This window comes from Nothobranchius furzeri, chromosome 15 (genome assembly GCF_043380555.1).
Source record: "Nothobranchius furzeri strain GRZ-AD chromosome 15, NfurGRZ-RIMD1, whole genome shotgun sequence".
Taxonomy (NCBI): Eukaryota; Metazoa; Chordata; class Actinopteri; order Cyprinodontiformes; family Nothobranchiidae; genus Nothobranchius; species Nothobranchius furzeri.
This window is the reverse complement of record NC_091755.1, coordinates 50,012,701-50,025,176: the sequence shown is the minus strand read 5'-3', so window position 1 is coordinate 50,025,176 and position 12,476 is coordinate 50,012,701. Positions and strand designations below refer to the sequence as shown.

At 42.5% G+C, this 12,476-nt stretch overlaps 1 long non-coding RNA gene across 1 annotated transcript; it reads right to left on the bottom strand.

Moving 5' to 3' along the window:
• Positions 1 to 847: 847 nt before the first annotated feature.
• LOC107390998 (uncharacterized) lies at positions 848 to 3,313 on the bottom strand. Its single transcript, XR_001573601.3, has 4 exons — positions 3,231 to 3,313; positions 1,326 to 1,801; positions 1,001 to 1,224; positions 848 to 927 (listed from the first exon to the last, which is right to left on the bottom strand). It is a non-coding gene; the product is annotated as an uncharacterized lncRNA (long non-coding RNA).
• Between the last annotated feature and the right edge of the window lie 9,163 nt (positions 3,314 to 12,476).

The following is a 12,476-nucleotide window of genomic DNA, read 5'->3' as shown; positions in this document are numbered from 1 at the left end:
AGCATAACTTGTTGAGTTTTAAAATTAACATTTTTTTGTAATCAGATTTTTTGAACTGTTTTATAAAGCTAAAGGCACACTTTAATGGCTAAGCTAAGACTAAAACTTGTCTAACCTGCAGCAAGTTTATTGCTAATGCAACCAGCGATGGCAGCAGTGTGATTATGAGCACCACTTGATAATAAAAGGTTTGTATTGTGCCTTCCTGTTCAAATCTGCTGCAACCCATGAATGCATTAGTCTAAACAGGATTAAGCTCTTAAAAAACAGAGTAATCTGGCTTTGTAATTACACCCAGAGTGGTAGGTTCAGTCATCTCGTAATGCCAAACTAAAACAACACAACTTCCACCAGGAACCCGTAAATCCTGCTTCATGGCCTCTGGGCTAAACGTTAAACCCTGGTCACTTCACAAAGCAGGAGCTAGACGTTTTCTAATTTACTGGTTTGATTACCACTTCCATGCAAACTCCTTCAGGCAATGAGTGATGACAACTATCGAGCATGTTAACACTTGTCAGTCCTCGCAGGCATGGCACCGTTTTACTGACGCTTACCACAAAAAAAAAGAGAGGATTGTAAAGTATTCTTTTGGCAAGCTATTAAGAATGGTCTGGAAACGATCTGTGTCCATATTTGTGAAACGTAAAAAGAACTGGGGGTTGGTGGCTTGCATGAACTCCAAAGTGAATGTAAAATAATTTAGCCCATTAGCTTTTGAAGATCAGTGGGAAATTATCTCTGTTCTCCACTTTCCCGCTTTTGCAGGAACAGCAATTGCTGTCATGTTCTGGGGCAAATGTCTAACCCAAGACATGCAGAATCAGGAGACGGACTCAAATTGAAGGAAAAAAATAAGTATTTTATTAAAACGAGGAACTAAAGGCGCACTGGAAGTCCAGCGGGTGAGGTAACGGGAAGCAGCGTCTAGAGGGGAGAGTAGCAGAGGTGAGTACTGGGAGTTGTAGTCCAATAGAGGGAAACTGACGGAGGGACTTACGGTTCGGGAAGAGCGCTAGGGAGGGGTGAGCCGGGGTAATAATCCAGGTGATGAACAGAGAGTGGTTGAGATGGTGAGAGGGAATGTATCCGAGCCGGTGTGGGGTTGGAGAGGGAGCGAGGCGCGGTGGAGAGCGGGTCGGTCAAGCGGGTGGATGGTGAACAAGGAAGCGAGCCGGGGAGTGATCCATACAGAGCTGGGTGAAGTCCTGAGGTGAAGCCAACCTGAGGTGAGTGATCCAAAACAAACCCAAAGTTAATCGAGGTTACACAATGCACAAGAGTTCAAGAACTTGAGACGAGTTAAATCGAGGGCTAGGGACTACCAGTCAGTAGTAATCTTCCGGCGTCGAGTCACGTCCACCATCCTCCTCATAAGCAGGCCTGCTGATTAGCTGAATGAGGAACAGCTGTCGCTCCCTCTCCTGAAACCAAACACTCAAAGATGGTGAGAAATGAGAGGAGCACTCACCCCGGCTCATGACAATTGCAGGGACAGCAGTAGCTCAGGAGGTAGAGCGGGGTTGTCCAGTAATCGGAAGGTTGCAGGTTCGATCCCGGCTCTGACCAGAGAATTCTGCTGTTGTGTCCTTGGGTAATATACTAAACCCCCCTTGCCTGCTGGTGGTGTTCGGAGGGACCGGTGGCGCCAGTGCTCGGCAGCCTTGCCTCTGTCAGTGCGCCCCAAGGCAGCTGTGGCTACATCGTAGCTCATCCCCACCAGCAGGTGAATGTGTGTGAATGGGTGAATGGCTGATTGATTTGTGAAGCGCCTTGGGGGTTGTAGAACCCTAAGAGGGTGCTAAACAGAAACAGGCCATTTACCATTTAACAATAACAGGTAATATAGGTTGTAGCAGGTTCTGGTTTGGTCCCCATCACCTGCATTAGCTGCAGAAAGAAAGTAGATTGGGAAACGATCGGCTGCAGAAGAGTAGTGTTGCTGTTAGCGAATGAGAGGTGAGACGTTTACTTATGAATATTAATGAGTACAACTCTTAAAGCTACAATGGCTAATCTGCAAAACAAGCTAGCTTGATTTTTTGAGGCCTGTAAACCAGGATTTCTCAACGCTGGTCCTTACCCCCCACCCGTCCTTCATTTTTTCAATCTCTCTTCTTCAAACACACCTGATTTAAATATTTGAATAGCATCCTCAGGAGGACATCAAGTGCTGCAGAAGGCTGTTAATCAGTCATTAATTTAACCCTTTGATGCATGAATTATGAAATCTTCAACCATGATTTTTTTTAACAATTTTTTCATTCATCTTAGGTGTGAATGAAACAAATTTCAACAAATATTTTATGTAACATTTAATCATTTACAAATAATTTATTACATGTCCACCTCAGTGGACAGCGTGCATTCTGAACATGAAATATGTTGGCTTGACCTACTGAAGTCCAAATGGAGGGGCTCAAATGCAATTAAGTCTTCAACAGCTGTGCTTAATAGCAAAAAAATAAATAAATAACTGTTTTGAGTACCTGGCCACTGTAGTGACCATTATGCATCAAAGGGTTAAGTCAGGTGTGTGGCAGTAGAGAAGCACTAGGGTTTGCAAGGGCAACGTGGAAAACATGAAGGACAGGTGGGCGCTGAGGACCAGGGTTGAGAAACCCTGATTTAAATGTTCTAATATAGTAATAAATATATTGTGGTGATTTAAAAAAATTAAAAAAGGACGTGGTTTACTCACATCAGTCTACAATCCTCTGTCAATAACACGGCTTGATCAGAGACCAACGACTGGACCATTCGGTTGTCCGTCTCATCGAACCGCCACACTTCTGTGGGTCCTCCATCCGTTACACACTCATGTATTTAGCACCAGAACACCACTGGTGTGAGAAGTTCTCCGCTCAGTAATATCAGGGAAGGAGAAACAGACGGCTGCTACCACCAACACTGTCAGGGTCCGTTCCAGTGTCAGGTGGACGTGGTTTAGGGATGAGGAGTGTTCCCTGTATGTGTTTGTTTAAAATCTGGCGTGTTTTTGAGATTTGCCATTGCAACTTTAATCCTCATTCCCCCCCCCAACACACACTCAGACAAACACACTCCTTCCTGAAACACTCAAAAGGCATTCATTCATACTAGAGACCACAGCTAATTTATTGAGGGGGAAAAAAGTGAATGAGACCTTTAAAACGCAACGATGAAAGGTGGTGGGCGACATGGATTGCTTTAAGGAAAGCCAAGTTTATAAGTCTTACTACATTTGTTACCCTCTACATCCGGTTCGGGGTCTTGAGGGCTGGCTCGTGTCCCAGAAGTCAACAGGTGGAGGTGGACTGGTGACTTTGTTCTAGTTGCCAGTCCAACACAGAGACACACAAGACAGACAGCCTTTTACATTTTTTCTTATACAGCCTTTCCAATTTGAGCATCCTGATTGCTTTTGCCAAGAAAAACATGACCAGGGTAAACACCACACAGAAAAGCCTCAGCCAACATTTGAACCAGTCGCCGAGGGGCTTCTCACCTCGCCTCTGTGGCGAAGCGGCACCAGAGCAGAAGAGGAGTTACTAACAAAATCATGACTGTTTGTCACACTCTCACTTAGTGGGACACTTTAAGCTACATCATAGCACATTTTCCTCCAGCTTGATGATTTAAGAATAAATCCTGCCTCTACCTTCTCCATATCATCTGGCCTTGCCTTAATAATACAGATGTGTTATTATAAATCAGCCAAAGTGCACCATTCATCTTAATAAAAAGCAGGTTTGATGCACTTTGCAGTAATAGCTATTTTAAGCCTCATGTGACAATTTGACAACAGATGATTTTCTTTTAGAAAAGTCCCGATTGCTTCTGCCTGAAATAGAAAATGGTCTGAAGGCCCGTCTCTGCTGAAGGCCCAAAATGTATTTTGGTTTGAGAGGCTCTAGTCATGCCCCTGGTTAAAGAAGAGTAATACTGTTAGGGAAAATAAGAGTCTGGCTGTGTTGGGGCAGCTATTGGCTCCAGACTGATGTTAGAGACAAAACTCTGAAAGCTCTGTTTGAAAGCACGATGGGAGGGGAGTTAGTGTGGTAGTGCCCTCTAATCAGGCCGATTTCCCAACACTGCAGCACAAAACCGGTCATTGCACTCCCCAAAGATCCCACAAACATTCACTTATAGACTTTATATCATGTCTTTATGGCTAATAATTCAGTTCAGTTCATTTCTAAGCTGCAGGATTCTTCTCCCATGAAGTCCAGCGTGGGCCAGGCTTCTTGTTTTTGGCACAGAGGAAGTCTGGGAGAGTGAGACATGATGCGATTACCTATCTGTTGCAGACTCTCCAAAACAAACAGCTGGCAGAACACACCGATGCAGCAATTACATAAAAGGATCCAGTTTGACCCGTTGAATGGGCCGAGTGTGTCAGTGTGGTCAGTCCAAAGCAGCTCAGGAGACACACAGAAGGACAGCAGCCTCAATGAAGGAGGAAAGAAGAGAGAATGGATGCTCATTCTTCATCTTTCTTTCGTGAAGGACGCTACAATTACAGCAGCATGAGCTCCAAACTGCCGGATTAGCGAGAGGTTTACCACCAACACAGAGTGCCACTTTGTGCCTGCCAGGTTTCTGACGGTGCGTAATGTCCAACTCTCCGTATCTGATGTGGACAACACGCCAAATGCTAAACCCAATTACAGGTTTCAGGTCGGGACGATCCAAAAACCTGATGCTAATCTATGTGAATCATGCAAACACGCTATAACACACGCGATTATCAGCGTTCTGCACAAACAGAAAATATTCATCACCGGCCTGACAAAAACCCATTTACAACAGGAAAATAAACGAGCAGCCACAGAACACGAGATTCAAAACGAGGAAAAAAAAAAAAGGAGTGTTCCACGAGTGGCTCATAAATGCGGCTCCACATGTAAACGGCTTCAGATTCAGATGCTTAGTTTCCAAATCCGGTGTGGAACAGAGCCACTGCCGACAGCAGCTCAAATGAATGGGTTAGAGTTTGTCTGGCATGGTGAGCTGGATGGAGGGTTGTTGGTTCAAACCCCAGGTTAAAGAGGGAAATGCATGCAAACACAGGGCTACAGTCACAATTATATAGCATCGGCTCTCTTTAACAGCCCTGCCGCAGGAAATATTGGCCTTTTCATTAAGGCTTTAACAAGCAAACCCGTTGCTCGTGTGAAGTCATTTATGAACATTTTGACCTGGTTTAAAGCCCATTGTTCTCCTCTAAATGAACTGGTTTTAAAGGCTTTTTATATAATCTCAGTAACACATTTTCAGGTGATTTTTGAACCAAACTGGCTAGAAATACACTGACTAAATTCCCATCTACTCACCACTAACTCGACATGAGCTGGATTTTTGTTTCTGTATAAACAGAAAGAGCAAATTGGCAAAAAAAAAAAAAAAAAAAAAAAAAGACGACCAAGTGTTAATGAATTTCCCCTGAAATATTTTTATTATGTACGTCAGGCGAAATCAGTTGAAATAAAGTTTGGGGATTTAGAACAAAAATGGCTTTTGTCTTTATTTTATCTTCATTTTCCAAACATTCTTTACCAAAGAAGCAGAAGAAACTGAAAAATACCCAAAGTAGAAAGATTGTTAGAAAGAGTTCACATTTTTAAGATGTAAACAGGGGTGGAGCTACAGGTGGGCAACAGCCCCCCCGCTGTACAGCCTCCCCCTCAGCTGCCCCCACCATTTTTATGTCTTTAAAATACGCTTTAAACTATCCTAAAGCCGGGTGGACACTGTGCGGCTTTTTGACTTTTTTGAGTCGATTTTCCCCTCGTGCGAGAGAATAATTGAGATCAGAATGAGTTTTCATTGTGCCTCGTGTAGTATACAGGGGTAACGAGGGGTGATTAACAACTCACAACCAGCTCCCAATCAGCAACCGTGCACCTGCACAAATTTCAAGCGTCTTTGATATTTTGCTCGTTCCTCAAGTCAGGAGGGTCTTGCACTGTTGAAGCAGTAGCTCTGCAACCCAAAACCACCATGGCTCACCAGCTATTTCCCCATTAACACAAAACTTGTGTTTTAATTGATTACGTTTTCTTCGCACACAATGACGAGGATTGTCAAGAAAACATGTTTGTCAAATTACACTATCACAAAACATTGACATACCTCCTTTCTCTTGCCTTCCTCCTCCAACCCCTGTGTCCCGAGGGACAACAGACGTCAATGACAACTAGGGATGAGCCGTATACTCGTTTCAGACGAGTATACGGTATAGAAAAAGCATTTTTGACGAGTACCAGCATGAAACGTGTAAAACTCGTAAATATCTGTAATCGTGCTGAAGGAAAATCCTCATTGGGTATCGGACTGTCTTCACTCTCTGTGATTGGCCAGTCAAATAGAGTGCCGCCCCTCCCTACACACAAAACTCTGCAGCCGGGAGCTCACAGCTCAGTCTGCATCCGGTCCATCCACGCACACACACAGACAGTAACGGACCTCTCTGTGCTTGCTTCACTGTTCATGTTTCTTCAGTACTCCCTATGTTTTCTTCAGTTTGCTTCTTTTTAAAGTTACTTTAAAGTTATTTGAAGTTACTTTTTTCGTAACGTACGTGGTGCATTTGACAAGACAGAGCTGAAAATGGCTCGTGCTGCGTCAGTCACTGCCTCCGCTCCGGTCAGGTTTTTTTTACTCTCTCCCTCCCTCTTTCCTATTCACTCTCTCTCTTTCTTTCTTTACATTTTTGAATCACAATTGTCTATTTTTTGCTCATTTTAAATATATTTTAATCATTTTCTAAATTATTTTTTCTATTTTACATGTTTAGTTTTTGTGAAGCGCCTCGTGATTTTTATCTTGAGCGGCGCTATAGAAAAGATCTTTTCTTCTCTCTCTCTTAATTCATGCACTTAAATATTAATGTTCTATTGAAAAACTTGTTCTGTAATAGTTCCTTTACTATTGTGATCAAAAACATTTAATCTCAACTCTGAGGCTGCTCTGTAAATAGTTTTCAAATAAACAACACACATAGCAACTTCTGATCAGACTTAAAATAACGTATTGATGTAAACCACACCCACTTCAGGTTAAACTACACCCACTTCCAGGTTAGGCCACGCCCACTCCGAGTACAGCTACAGATAATTTAGATGGTTGAACAGATACAGATACAGATACAGGTGTACTCGCTCATCCCTAATGACAACACAATAAAAAGTCCAATGTGCAAAAACTGCTAATTTTAGCATATCTTTAGGTCCAACGTGTTGCTACCATACGGTGTGAGCAGCAAGGTCGCATCCGAAAACTGGGTCGTACAGTGTGAGCACATGACTCATGAGGAAGTCGTACAATTTGAGACGGAGCTGAATACCACGAGTAAAAAGTTGCACAGTGTCCGCCCGGTTTAAGAGGTGTTTCCAAAATTAGTCCTGTACAGTAATTCATGTTCTTTTACAAAATTTGTGTTTTGTATTTATTTTTATCTCAAACATTTGTTTTTTCTTATTTTTACCAAAATATGTCTTTTTTCTTTCTTAGAAGAAATGATGAAACAATAAATAGATCTAAAGCGTTTGGTGGATTTTTTCCCATTTACACCCAGGAGTTTTTCTCAAGCGTTGCCACCGTGACAAGACCTTTCACACCTTCCGTGCTGTAAAACGTTCTAATCCAATACTGACATTTGAGGCTAACACCGTTCAGATCTAGATTTAGATTAAAATGAATCAGCAATCTTTCCTTTTAAGCAAGGGTGCTTGTTTTTTTTCCAAGACAAGGGCCAAAATCATCAAGTTAGAAAACCTTGCGAGCCACAAAAATGGGATTTTACTATTTTGAATATTTTCTTTTTGGTAAATAATTTCAGTCATGCTACTTAATATTGGTATCATTTAATTAATGGGCTGATCGTAAAAGTGTTGAGGAAAGATCAATCTACAGCAGGGGTGTGAAACTCAAATTCACACTGGGCCAAAATGAAACTCTGGGACGAAGTCGGGCCAAACTAAATATTTTTTGAAAAAGTGACGGCAAATTTGCACATTTTCTTTATCGACATATATGCAATTTTGAACATTTTAATTTGGAAGCAAACTTATTTTTGCATTAACACTGAATGTGGAATAACCAAATTACACACGAGCAAGTGAATTTTAAATAAAACACATCAGTGGTATTCATTACTTGTGGTATATTCAGCATTTTTAACATCTATTCAGGATTTATGTTTTCTCGTTTATTCATTTTTCTTATTTTTTATTCTCCTTTTTGTCTACTGTAATAAGTGTCATCGCTGCTGTGACGTTTAGCTTTCCCCACTGAGAAACAATAAAGGGATTTTCTATTCTATTCATCTATCAGGTGGTAGAGCGGGTTGCCTCATGATCGGAGGGTCATGTGTTCGACTCCAGCTCCCGCCAGGGATATCCTGCTGTTGTGTCCTTGGGCAAGACACTTCACCCAACTTGTCTGTGTTAGTGGTGGTCAGAGGGGCCGACGGCGCCAAATGGCAGCCTCGAATCTGTCAGACCTCCCCAGGGCGGCTGTGGCTACAAGTAGCTTACCATCACTAGCAGTGTGTGAATGTGAGAGTGTGTGAAAGCGTCTTTGGGTGTCTAGAAAAGCGCTATATAAGTTCAATGCATTATTATTATTATTATTATTATCTGCAGCCTTTCCACTTCCTGTTTACTGTAGGTTAAATCTTTTCTCACGGGCCAACAACAAAATAAAAATATCATTTAATCTTAAATGAAAATGCAACATCTCACCTGTTAACTTTCATGTTTTGGAGCAGAAAAAGAGCATAAAACCAACATATTTAAAGCTCAGTTTGCTCCACTGGTTTACTGTGATGCTCACCTGTTCCAGCCAGATACCTGCATCATGGGGTTGATCTGAGCTGAGGAGGAGACTCCTGTTGTTTTGTTCATCTTCATCATAATAATGACAACATTAGATGACAACAGGTGCTCACATAGGTTTGTGCTGCTGAACATGTCAGAGCAGCTTGACCACGTTGTTGTGTGTCGGGGAGAAAAATAAAAACTACAGCAGCCACAGATGCTGATTTGAGCGTGTCGCTGCTCGCTGGAGTTATATCAGCTCTGTCTGGAAGTTAGTTGGAAAACTTTCTCTTTCAGTCGTGAACACCTTACTGAGTGGTTAAAATCTCCGTTTCTGGGCTTCAACGTTGGCCAATAGCTGAGTGAACTCGGCGCTGAGTGAGAGGAGTGTTTAGTTTGTCCGAGACAGCGAGCTGCAGACACCCGCAGCAGACGCTGGAAAAAACACAAAGGAGGGGGTGCTTTGACTCCGTGCTAACGCCGCAAATCATCATGGGAGTTGAAGTCTTTGCGGTAAAATCGGCCAGAGGGTCAGTTTTAATATATGTTTGATATTTATCTTGCGGGCCACAAAAAAATGGCCTTGTGTCTGACACATGTGATCTACAGTAACAGCCTGGTTGTTAGACAACAAATGACAGAAACCCAATGGCCCCTGGGCTGCGTTTTGGACACGCCTGGTTAACAGCATGAAATGTCAACCCCTTAAAATATGGCACAATCTGAAAGAAGCTGCTTAGATCTTTTCAAGTTCTATTCATCCAGAGAAGACAAAGCTCTGCTGGAAATTAGGGAATGCAACCATTTGCGCTCACAAACCATCTAGCTAATGGCCCAGGTGAGGCGTTCAAGCAAACTAAACCTCCAAAAGTACTGATGCAAGCTGCAGAAGAAATGCTTCCACTTTCCTAGATGTCTAATGCTTCTTCTTAATCCACACAAATGATAAACCTTGTAGTAGGAGCTTGTATTTGATTTACCACCAAGGTCTGTTCACGTTACATATTTTCAACATATTTTATCATCTCTCAAAGGTGGTTTTAGTTTGTTAAATTCTGTCCTTGTGGGAAATAACCATTTTTAAAACTTTGATTTGGACAAAACCAAAAAAACAGAGCTCTGAGGTGATGATTAGCCTGTCAGCTGTTGGTTTATAGCCTGTCGGTTCTGGCAAGCCGACCCCAGTAAAACAGTAATTTGAATGGGCTTGCTGTTCCTAGAATGTGTGGAGAATTTGGAAAACATTATCAGAAATGTTTCAATGAGTACAAAATCACACGCGACCGTCAAAGCCGTGCTCTTTATGATGCTTTAGTCTTTGAACCGGATTAAGGATTACCAGGTTGTGTTCACTCAGCAGTGATATTAATCTGCTGGTTTTACAAGAGAACTGCTATAATCTAAGCTCAAATGAGGCTCGGGGAGGTCGCCGGGCCCCAGGTCGGTAACTTTCCAAGCTTGGCTCGGTGCTCGGACTGCAGTGCGAGGAATGCGGCGGTTGTTTTAACATTACAATGACTTGGCAGGACTCAGCTGTGGCCCACCACTAAGTCACAGAAACCGTCAGACAGGCCTGCGGGGTGCCTGGACGTTGCCCTGCACAGAATGCAGACAACCTGAAATGTGGAATAAGATATGTTTGACATTGTCCCTGAGAACAGTTTCTGTTTAAATAAAACCCAAAACGCTCAACGGGACATCCTGGTTCGTGTTACTTTGGGGCAACAAATCACAGTAATGCAAGGAGGAAATTCATGCACTTGCTCTTGTGCGTCACATGAAGCTACAAAAACACACAGACACCCAGGATACTTAGAGAACACTGTGTTTGACAGTGAGTGCTCCAACTGGAAGCTTTTATTACTGTCTAATCGACCAAATGGGATTTAACCATGTTCAAAATATTTGATCATGATGACCATCCATCCATTTTCTAAACCCGCTTATCCACTCGGGGTCACGTGGGGCTGGTTCCTGTCTCCAGCAGTCTCCAGGCAAGCAGGTGTGTCTCTGGGTTGCCAACACAAAACCAAGCTTGCACTCACTCACACCTAAGGACAATTTTGAGAGACCAATGGACTTGACAGTGATGTTTTGGGACTGGAGGAAGCCGGAGCACCCAAGAGAACCCACGCATGCACAGGGAGAACATGCGCACTCCTTGCAGAAAGACGCCAGGTCAGGATTTCAATAGGACTTTCTCGCAGCAAGGCAACAAAAATGACCACTGCACCTCTGTGCAGCCTGTTTTTAAATTTAAAAATAAATACATTTAAATAAAGAAGTAAAATCATTTTTAATAATGTGACTTGGGGCTGTACAACTGGCTGTGCCTGAGAACCTACACCGTCAGTGATGGATGCTTTCCAGGCTGGGCTGTGACACGAGTGTCACCACAGGTTCCTAAGGGTTAATTTTTAAAGAAATGGGTTCATATGTGATCCAAGCTTTCATTGTAGTAATAATTACTACCACCTGGTTTAGGTCATGTTTGCATGGCATGGCTTGTAAAGATCAACTTTCCTCCTATTTTTGATGCGTTTGCAGCGGTCTCGAAATGCTTTGTCAGTTTTAACCTGGGGAAGAAAGATCAGGTGCTCCAGTTTGAGGATGCAGAAGTCAGCTGGAGGAGAAAATGGAAGAACATGGCAGGATTTGGAGTCTTATTTCCAGATAGTCGGACATCTCGCCTCTGATTGGCTGACAGCAACGCAACTCTACCACTGACTCCTGACACTGAATGTGTTAGTGCATGAATAATGGAAAGTCCTTTGACTGCCTAGAAAAGCCTAATCCATATTTATTTATTATCATAACACAACCCTGAAGGAGTTTTGCCTTGTTGTGGAGTTGCTAATGCTAAGGGTTAGCTTCTACCAGTTGAGATATTCTCTGGTCTCTCCTGGACACTAAATCATCAGCGTTCCCGTTGTGAGCCAAGAGCTGCAGCGTTAGATCAGTGCAGCATTGGCAACTTAAATGTACTGATTGTTAACAGTGACTCATCCTGATTCTTTCCTTTGAAAGGGGCAAAACTGCAACCCCAGCTGCTGAGAATGAAAATCGTTTCTATGTAACCCTCCTTCCAACATGATAGAAACATTAGATTGTTTAGTGATTATTTACTATAGTTTTATTTCTCATTTTACATGATTATATTTTAGTGCTTGCTTTGCATGTTTTATGATTATATTTTAGCATTGTTTCATTATTTAATATGATTATTTTAGTGTCTATATGATTTTATTTATTACTTATTTTCTTACTTTTGTCAGTTATATTAGGTCTTTTATTTTCATATTTTAACTCATTTTAATCCAGTGTTTTCTCTGTAGGGGCCCTCTGCCCCGGGGGCGGTGGTGGACTGTTGCTTCCTGGGCGCTTTACAGGTAGTGTTTCAGTGGAGGTGGGGGTCTATGCTCCCCTCCTCTGAGCGCCCTGATTTAGTGTGGAAGACCTGATGCTGCTGGGGCAGACGGCTCCTTCTGTGTGTGTGTGTGTGTGTGTGTGTGTGTGTGTGTGTGTGTGTGTGTGTGTGTGTGTGTGTGTGTGTGTGTGTGTGTGTGTGTGTGTGTGTGTGTAAACGTTTTTAAACTGTTATGGGAATTTGGGGTCATTTTGTAAAGCACTTTGAGTAGCACTTTGCTTGAAAAGCGCTTTATAAATAAAATAAAA